This window comes from Adiantum capillus-veneris, chromosome 9 (assembly GCF_014529385.1).
Source record: "Adiantum capillus-veneris isolate H3 chromosome 9, ASM1452938v2, whole genome shotgun sequence".
Classification (NCBI taxonomy): Eukaryota; Viridiplantae; Streptophyta; class Polypodiopsida; order Polypodiales; family Pteridaceae; genus Adiantum; species Adiantum capillus-veneris.
In genome coordinates, this window is record NC_140939.1 from 142,162,899 (window position 1) to 142,173,305 (window position 10,407).

Genomic DNA, 10,407 nt, shown 5'->3' on the forward strand with positions numbered 1-10,407 from the left:
ATAATTCAACAAAAATGAATCTTTCAATTTTCCTTAAGAGTTTTCCGCCACTCGCAGACTTTCTCTGTCTAACCAACAGAGCCTTTGCAAAGGATTTACTTATTCGCTAACCACAAAATGCGCATACTTCTTCATTTTCTAACCGCAAAATACGCATACTTTCCCAGTCTCGCTAACCGCAAGGCATCTTGCTAATCACAAGAGACAAAAAGAGAGATGACAACCTCAACTTATTCTCCGCTAATCGCAAAATCACCTCGCTAACCGCGAGTTCCATCTAGAAATAAGACATTCTTTCAGCAATTGTTTTCTGTAAGTGATTTATCAAACATGATTAACTTACTTCTAATATCAAACGGAGATAGTTTATCAAACAATAACCATAAATCAAAAAATTCTCTCTGTAATCTATGAAATCATATGCTTATTTCTTGTGATATATCACGTTTCTTGGACAATATAAGGGAATTCTTAGGCTTGACTTACCGATCATCATGTATAATGATGCAAAATTATAAATTCATCTTACCAGATTAGAAACACATTTGAATACCTCTCGTGGTTGAGGTTGGACGGCTTTGACTTCCTCTACAACCGATATCTCCGCTTGAGCTACATTTGGAGTAGTTGATGTCTTCTTTTGCACCTTTCTTGGAGGTAGAGCGGCATGAGAATCCTTCAAGATTCAAGTCACTCGCTTTGGGGACATCATATCATGGAAAAGAAAGAGAGAAAGAGAACTCAAGAATTTGAGGGGTAGCACGACAGCGATAGAGAAAGAATTGGTGATGGAGATGGCTTGAGGGTGAGAGGTTGAGGGAGAGAGGTTGAGAGAGGGAAGATAACTCCGACGTCAAGGCAAGAGAGCTTCCGCTTCCGAGAGTATGTGTTTTGAAAGTGAAGGGAGAGGGTCTTTATATAGAATCTCAAGACCAAAATCACAGGCTAGGAATAGAGAAAAGCAAAGAGAGATAAGTTCGCACATATTCATGGTTGGGGAAAAAAGGGAATTTTTTTTCTGGCAGACACGAATTTTGATGTGCGATTTCGAGCCTCAGTTTAGAAGAAGCTTGGCTTCTAAGAAAATAAGCTCTAAACCTTACTCCTCTCTCTCTTTTCTAAGAATACTCCTTCTTTCCTAAAAGTAATCCTTCTCTTCTAAAATTACTCCTCCTTTCCTAAAATTGCTCTCTCTTTCCTAAAATTGTTCCTTCTTTCTTAAGGGTCAACTCTTATCTCTAGATACAGTCTTGAGTCTTAGGTTTCCCATATCAGCCTATTGTTTTCAAGTGAATAAGGGTCATAATTGATAGTTCTAGAGACCGATTTTCAATCTAATCGTTCCATTAGAACGCTCTTTGACTTAATAATGTGTGAAACTTAAATATTTGCAAAGTAAATGAAATAATTCTATTGAAAATGTTGGGTACATTACGATATTTCCAGCTTAGGAATTCAAGATGTCCTTATCTGGAGAAAAAGTAAGGATAGTCCTTCTTTAGGATGGCTTCATCTTCCCATGTTGCATCTTCTTCAGGATAGTCCTGCCATTGAACCAGGTGTTCTTTGACAACTCTATTGCAAAGAATCTTCTCTCCATCTCTAAAATTCTAGAAGGTTGGAGCTCCAAGATGTTTTGATTGGTCATAACAAATATTTTATCATTGAGGAGTTGAGGGTTTTAATAAGCTTACATGAAATACATCGTGGACTTTGATGTGAGCTGGCAACTTCAATTTGTAAGATTGGGCTCCTATACACTTGATCACTTTGTAAGGACCACAATAACGTGGCTTAAGCTTCTTGTACTTTCCAAGCGATAAGATACTTCTCCCTGGACGAATCTGAAGAAAAACCTTGTCACCTTCTTTGAATATTCTTTCGGACCTCTTACTATCCGCATACTGCTTCTGACGATCTCGAGCTAGCTGAATATCATTTTGGATGGCTTTTGTTTGATTTTCCATTTCTTATAGCATCTTCTTAGACGCTTCAAATCTGATGGTGGGGTGAGAAAAGTTGAGTTGTGAGACACATTCTTGACCATACAAGGCACAAAATGGGATCATGCCAATGCTTTGATGAGATGAGAAGCATTGTAAGTATACTCCACTAGAGGTAAAAATTGAATCCATTGTTCAAGCTCTCTATTGCAATAAGTTCTAAGAATATCTTCGATGACTTGGTTAACTTGTTTTGTTTGACCATCTGATTGAGGATGGTATGCAGTACTAAAGTTTAATTCTGCTCCAATTGCCTTGAAGAGTGAGGTCTAAAAGTTTGAAGTAAACTTCACATCTCGATCACTTACAATCCATTTGGGCAATCCATGCAATCTGAAAATCTCTTTAACAAATAGTCATGCAATATTGGAGGCGATAAAGGTTGTCTTGATCGGTATGAGATGCGCAACCTTTGTGAGTAGGTCAACAACTACCATAAGTGAATTATACCCTCCTTGTACCGTAGGTAATCCAATGACAAAGTCCATACTTATATACTCCCACTTCATTTGGGGAACGTTTAATGGTTGAAGTTTATCAGGAAGTTTAACTCTCTCAGCTTTAATCCTTTGGCATGTCAAGCATTGACAAACATAGAGTAGAACATCTACCTTTTGCCCAGTCCAATAAAAACTTTTTTGTACGACATTGAGAGTCTTCACATATCCTGGGTGTCCTGACGTAGGGCTATCATGGGCCTCAAATAAGATAGCCTTCTTTAAGTTAGAGTCCTATCTTTATAATAGAGACAAGGTCCATCATGTGAGAAGTGTAACATTAAAGGTATATCCTTTGAATCCCCAGATTGAACAAGGTTAAGCTTCCTTTGATACTCTGGATTAGATGATGCAACTTCTTTAATCTTTTCAACGATCGAGTTGTTGGGTATAGATATGAGACTCAAAAAGGATTTTTGATTGAGTGAATTTGTAATCATGTTTTCTTTCTGGGATGATAGATAATATCAAAGTCAAACTCTTACAAGAGTTCTACCCATCGTCTTTGGCGCATATTCAAGGTTGCTTTGGTAAAAATCCACTTTAAGCTCTTATGGTCGGCTATAAGTCAAAACTTCTTTCCCAATAAGTAATGTCTCCACAACTTCAGGGCGTGAATGACTGCCAATAGTTTGAGTCATGGGTGGGGTAGTTCTTTTCATGAACCTTAAGCTTACGTGAGGGGAAAGCTATTGGTCTATCTTCTTGAACTAATACTCCTCCAACTGCTATTCCACTAGCATCGGTGGTTGAAATCTGTGTAAGATCTTCAATTTTTGGGTCTCTTCTAAAAATAAGAAAAATAACTTTCAATATCTATTTCGCCAAATTTTGACTGGAGATGCTTGATTGACAGTATTGGAAGGTTCTAAAGTGAAAAGCAAAGTCGTTTCCATATTCCAATAGGTTAGACGAACGTTTGGTTCAGTTTTGGAAAAGTCCGCTATTTTTAGCTTTTTTGAGTTTTTCGACGTTTTTGAAAAGCAATGTGCTTTTTATGATGAGCTAAGTATAAAAATATCATTTTTAGTCTCCGTCAGATTTAAAAATGATCACCTAGAGCAAAAACACGACCAAATTGGATTTTTACAAAAAATATTTTATAAAAAGCGGTACCGCAAATACATCAGGGCAGTACAGGAAAGTCATAATTATGTCAGGATATTACGGTGTGGCATAGTCTACCTACGGTTTCCATTAGTTGGGCAGATACTACTCGGATGGTCAATTTTGCTGGAAAAATTGAACAGTAAGTGGGAGAGTTGACCACCAAAAGCAAAGGCTTGTTTTTAAGAAAGAAAAAGTCTTTTTAGAAAAGAGAGAGGAGGAGTTTAGTTTAGAGCTCTTTTCTTGGAAGCTAAGCTTCTTCTTAGAGACTCTAAATTGCGCATCGAAATCCGTGTCTGTAAAAAAAAAAAAACCACGAACGTGCGTGAACTTATCTCTCTTTGCTTGACTCTTTTCTTAGCTTGTGATTTTGGCCTTGAGAGCCTATATAAAGACCCCTCTCCCTTCACTTTGAAAAAGAAAACACAGACACACTCTCGGACGTGGAAGCTCTCTTGCCTTCATGTCAGAGTTACCTTCTCTCCCTCAACCTCTTACCTTCTCTCCCTCAACAAGCCATCTTTCAACTGCCGTCTGTTGCATCTACTATCGCAAGACTATACATATCTATTATACGGAGTTGTGCAAGCTCTTCATCACCATTCCATAAGCTCTTATCTCTTGAGAAGAAGAAGAATACTCTCTCTCTACTTCCTTATTATCTTCTCTCTTGTTTCATGGTGTACGCGCACTCCGAAAGCTTTCGTGACAGATACCTCTACATAGCTCTCATCATCGCTCTTGCGGCAAAGAAAGAAGCCTTTCGATAGCCCCTAATTTATTCTAAAGCACGGTGAGAAGCTCTAAACTCCATAGTCATCATCTCTCTCTCTCTCTCTATGTCCTTTTTCTGCATATACGTGTACATGTATGGGTCAACCGAGTACATACAAAGCTTCCCCATGATTATTTTATCATGTTTAAAAAGTTTATTTATGCACATGATGCGTTTATGGTCACGTGCGTGCATAAAAAGCGCTTTTTGTTTCACGTGTCATAGAGGCAATAGGAACACTGTTTTGGTCATAAATCACAAACCATTATGAATCAGCACAAACCCTTTATACAAGAGATAAAACACATCAATTGGAATTTTTTTCTCCTAGGTGTCATGTGAAAAACATGCACGAGCTAAGAGATATGATCAAAAAATAGTTTGTTGCCCACTACACAACCAGATTTTTTGACTCCACGCTCCTTGGAGAAACACTATAAAGATTCACCGGATGGGCAAACCCACTTAACCAATTGAAAATCTTGATGATAAATGAATTTAGGTCTTTGTTATCACTTTGTGAATGCGAGTTATTAATCAATCTATAACCGGTTTTACCTATACGCATAGGGGTGCTACCGAGGGGGGATAACATATGACATCGTGAGTTAGCCGAACTATTTTGATATTTTTTATGGTTTGTTTTGGTGAGTTATTTCAATTATTAGATGGCCATAAACTTATATGGGAGTATATGGTTAAACATCCCAAACCGCATAGGTAGACATGAATAAAGTGGCTTTCTTTTGGGGTTACCATTTGTTGTGTGAGTACCATATGGTCGAATTGATGTGATAGAGTGATAGTCTATATCATGGATCTGAACTTGATGCATTGTTTTGAGGCCAAATACTTTCAATTGCATGTTTTGCATACTCTCGAAAATGCCAAAATTTTGTTTTTTGCATATGTGTGAAGTTATGGTTTATGGTTTCGGAGCTGTTTTGCATCATGTTTATGGTGTTGGAATGTTATCATATGATGTCTGGGGACTCATGGATTGATGTGGATGCCTCATATGCATGGTTATGACTGCTTTTCAACTTTCTAGGTCAAAACTAGCTCTATGTGCTAGAGAGGTGAAGTGCAAATGTGATGCATCAACTTTGCATGGTTGGATGTTGTCAAAATTGGGTTTTATATCATGATTAATTTTTGGTCAGACTCTTTTTATGCATAAAAGAATCACTTCTTAAAGGTCACATGTGTCTAGACTTTGATTGCTTGTAGGGGGATGTGTCAAACTCCAAGTGTGGGAGTTGGTTCAATGTGATTATGATTCATGGTTAAGGACTGAGATTCCCTTATGGATTATGGTTGATATTCTGTGGTGTAAGCCGGTGTGGGTCATGGTTCTTTTTTTTGGATATGATTATGCTTCTTGAAATGCTATCAAAATTTTTGCAGCCATGTTATGTTTTAAAGTGGTTATGCAGGATTGGTCGTGCCTCACCCAAGTCGGGTGGAGTGCTCGCCCATGTGATGTGATTGGATTATGGTTTATGGTTTTGGAATTGGATCATGGAGTGATTTGGATGGTTTATGGAATATGTGTAAGGGTAGAGACCCTTTACAGTCAAGCTTCTTGGAAAAGATTGTTTGTGCATCTGGGAAGTGCTTGTGATTGGACTCATGTGTTATGTTTCTCATGGCAGCGTCGCTACAAGACTAGGATCACCTACATTGCTTAGCCTTAGACTAAAGGATCGCTGACCTGGGGCTTTGTTGGATCAGGGGTGTTGCCTAGGTCTTCTTCTTTTTGTTAGGCTCATATACACAGTTAGTGCGTTGGGGGTTGAATGACCTACACGGCTAACTTGTCAGGGATGTTTCCTTGGATTTTCCTAAACACTCGGCGTTGGGCATCGAAGAGTCATGGTGCCTAAACTGGTATGGTTGGTATTTGGGATCCTTTTAGAGATCGAGTTCATGGAGGGAGGCGAAGTGGCCTCAGCCTTATGTCTAGCTCACAGAAGTTGGAGGTGTTCTGGCTCGCTCCTGGTGAAGTGAAATTCTTTCTATCTGTAGTAGAGCGAAAGTGGATGGGTGGACCGATTGATCCCTGCGTATACGCAGGGTCCGGTGCTCTGCTAGTTATTTTGTTATAAACTTTTTGATGTTATGGTATACCTAGATTTTGTCATTGCATTAATACATGGTTGCATGTTCCATTTAGATGGGAATTTAAAGACTCTCTCTTGTCATCTTCTCATGTCTCTGTGCACTCTATTTCACCCTCCACTATATTCTCTCTGTCTCTCTTCCCGCAATGCGGTGTACACATATATTCACCCTCCACAATGTTATATTTTTCTTGAGTACGATTTCATTCATAACACCCATTCACGGGTAGCTCTAGATGCAGTCTAGCTCATGGCCTAAACTCCATGCTTGGTCGAGCATTGAAAAACTCCTCCCCTATGTAAATGCTTTTGCAACTCTGATGTATATTGAAAATTGAATAAAGGTGTAAATTTTTATATGATGTGCATAGACCCCTGGGGAGGGGTATCTCTCAATCTGGTAGCTTTAGGCACGATGCTGTAGTCACATATTGCTTAAGTTGGTCAAATCTCTGTTGGTGTAGTGGTTCCCATCTTATATTCACTCCTTTCTTCAAAAGATCGGTCAAGGGTGAAGCAATCATTGCATAATCCTTTATAAAGATTCTATACCATCGTGTGATTCCCAAGAATCCTCTAAGCTCACTTGCATTTGATGGCTGATGCCACTCAACAATGTCTTGAGTTTTAACAAAGTCCACTGAGATTCCTTCATGTGAAACAATAAATTCCAAATACTCAATCCTTTGAGTGAAAAATGAACACTTGCTCATCTTTGCATATAGCTTGTGTTCTCAAAGAATATCCAACACCTTTCTCAGGTGGTCTTCATGTTCTTATTCATCCTTTGAGTAGATTAGAATATCATCAAAGAAGACAAGAAGTATCCTCCGAATGACATTACTATAAGCTCTTAGATATATCTTTGAGAAGACCTTGGAACCATGTAGTATGTCATCCAGCAATTCATCAATTTGTGGGATAGGATAGTTGTTCTTAACTGCTACCTGGTTTAGTCCTTTGTAATCAATGCAGAGTCATAAAGTCCTATCTTTATTCTTTTGAAAGAGTATTGGAGCTTCCCAACTTGATTTACTTGGTCTAATAAATCCCTGTTCTATAAGTTGTCGAAGCTGTTTTTTCAATTCAATGGCCTTTGGTAGCACCATTTTATAAGGTCTCTTTGACACTGATTCACTTCCTACAAGAATCTCTATCTCATGATCAATCTCTCGATTGGGAGGAAGAGAGGTGAGATCTTCAGGAAAGACATCCAAATACTCATGAAGCCAAGAGGGTTCTATAACGTTTGATTTTGGATTGATCTTATTTAGCTCGACCACAAATATTTTTTGTCCAACCCTCATACCTTTGAGTAGTCAATTGGATTTAATTAATTGAATCTTTGCAATCCCATTCTTTCCTTGTACTTTGATTGCTTAGCATGGCTATCTCTTAAGCTTATACTACCTAGGTCATAGTGGATACGAGCGTGATTCTTAAATAACCAATCCATTCTAAGAATTCCAGCATACATCCCAATTGGTAGGGTTCTAAAGAATTATGAAGTGGCATGTCCTCCTAGTTCAGAGTCAAGGGTTCCCACAGAACATTGTGATACCACAATTTTCCCATTAAACAATTCTACTGTCATGGGTTTAGCATGTTTTTTGTTCGAGTTCAACTTTTGTAAGCATTTTGGGGATAGAAAAGAATGAATACTACCACAATCGATGAGGAGGCTAAAAGGATTCCCTTGATGGGTGGCTGGTGTTTGAATAACCGCAAATTGTCTTTGAGCTCCAGGTTGACAATAACTGCATAAATTAATGCTCTCTCTCCTTCTTCACCAAGGTAGGCTCTCCTATGACTGCATGTGCATGGGCATTTCTACCTTGACCTCTTTCAAAGGCTCTCGTTGCTCTTACTCATCCATTGTTATGTCCAAAACGGCGGTGTCTTTGATCTACTTTAATTGTTGTTGCTTCTCTATTAGTCAGACGTGGACATCTGTTCCGATAATGTCCCAACTCTCTACATTCAAAGCATCAAACATCCAAGTGTGAAGGATTTTGAGCAATAGCAACATAAGCTCTTTGTGGTTGTCCATTATTACTGGGAAGCCTTATTGGACGTCTAGAAGCATTAAAAATTTGATTTTGTGTGATTCTTTTTCTAATCCCTTGTCCCTTCATTAAGGGCTTAGCTCGTAGTTAAGCATCTTGCATAGTAGTAGGTTTCATGGCTTCTAATTGCGAGCTGATTGGTTCTCTTAAACCTTGACAAAAACGGGCTACCTACTACTCTATGGTCATTGGCGGAGCATAATGCCTAGGCCTTACAAGCTTTGAGTAGTACTCTTCCAAGGATAAGTTGTATTGTTTCAAGCTAAATAACTCATTCATCTTCAATGCTTTATGGGCAGGAGGTAAGTATCTTTCCTTTACTTCCTGTTTAATCTCCCTCCAACTCTGAGAGTTCTCCAGGACTCCCATGTCACAACAATGTTGTTTCCACCATAATTTTGCTTCACTAGAGAGGCGAAACATCCTTGCATCACTTGGTTGTGGGTGCGTTCCTTGCAACCAAGAAGTAATCATCCATACCTTTGATCCATATTTCTGTATCCTTCTCAATACCGACACCCTCTCCTTAAAAAGAAGGTGGTTTCATTTGTTTGAGAAACAACTTATTTTCTTGAATCTTCGTCTAAAGAACAATGTAGAAGTGATTTCACTATTCCCCTGAGTGTACATCAATGTTTATAATAACTCAAATCAATAGGGTATTTTCCAAACTTAGACTTACCCAATCCACTAAAATCTCAATCGTATGACTTAACCAATCATTATTTATCCAACCCACTAAAACTCAATCGCATGACTTAACCAATCTTGACTTAACCATTCCATCAAAACTCAGTCACATGACTTAACCAATCACCACTTATTCAATCTACTAAGACTCAATCAAAGGACTTAATTAGTCGAACATTATTATTCATAAATTCATCAAAAGTCATATAGGGAACTATAAAATATGTAAGGTCTCCGACCCCGAGCTAAAAGAACACCATTGTACCATGAAACAATCATAATGGAAAAAGTTACTATTTTTAGCAGTTTTCCAAAATCTGTCGATTCCATGATGTTTAGAATGTCATAAAGCTTCCAAAAGTGAATTAAAATAATTTTTGTCGAAATTTTCCAAAGATAGTAAGTTTTTGGTCACCCGACCCGTCAGTTTTGACCGTCTCTAAAAACTACATCCGTACCCCAAATTGGAAAAAAAAATACATTTTCGAACGTCCGACACTACTAAATATGGCAGTTATCCAGGTTAATACACCTTAGTTAGAGCTTAGTATAGCAAGTTCTGGCATTAAATTATGATTCGTATTGCCCGTCTTAGGTTAAAATTAAATTTTCCTAAAGTTGTGCGGGGAGGCACCAGGACTCGGGGGCTGTGTGGGAACTAGCTCTCGGCCACTGCAGACTGAGTTTGGCAGTAAGAGGGCGCCCTCACACACTCGCAGGGCTCATAGGCTACTTTCCATGCAAGAGAGAGAGAGACCAAGTAAACTCTTGAGCAGGTTGGGACACTTGGTAAGTATACAACTAGAGCTACCATGCATGAAGTGAGTACTCCTCTAGATGCATATAGCAGGCAATTTCAAAATTTTCAGCTTGTGAGCCTATATAAGAGCATGCTCACACACACACAAGCACACCTATATGATCACACACACACTCCTACACACACACACACATACACACACCTTGAGGAGGTGTTGTCGGCAAACATAGTCTTTGGAAGAGGATCTAGGAGGGAAGGTGCTACCCGTTTCTCGTCTCAAGGAGGCGCTTGCATCAGAATTTTGAGAGTAATTCAGCCATAACCTCGGTAAGTTTCGATTTAATTCATGCTTGTTGTAATTCCCTCTCTAATATCCTCTTAATTTT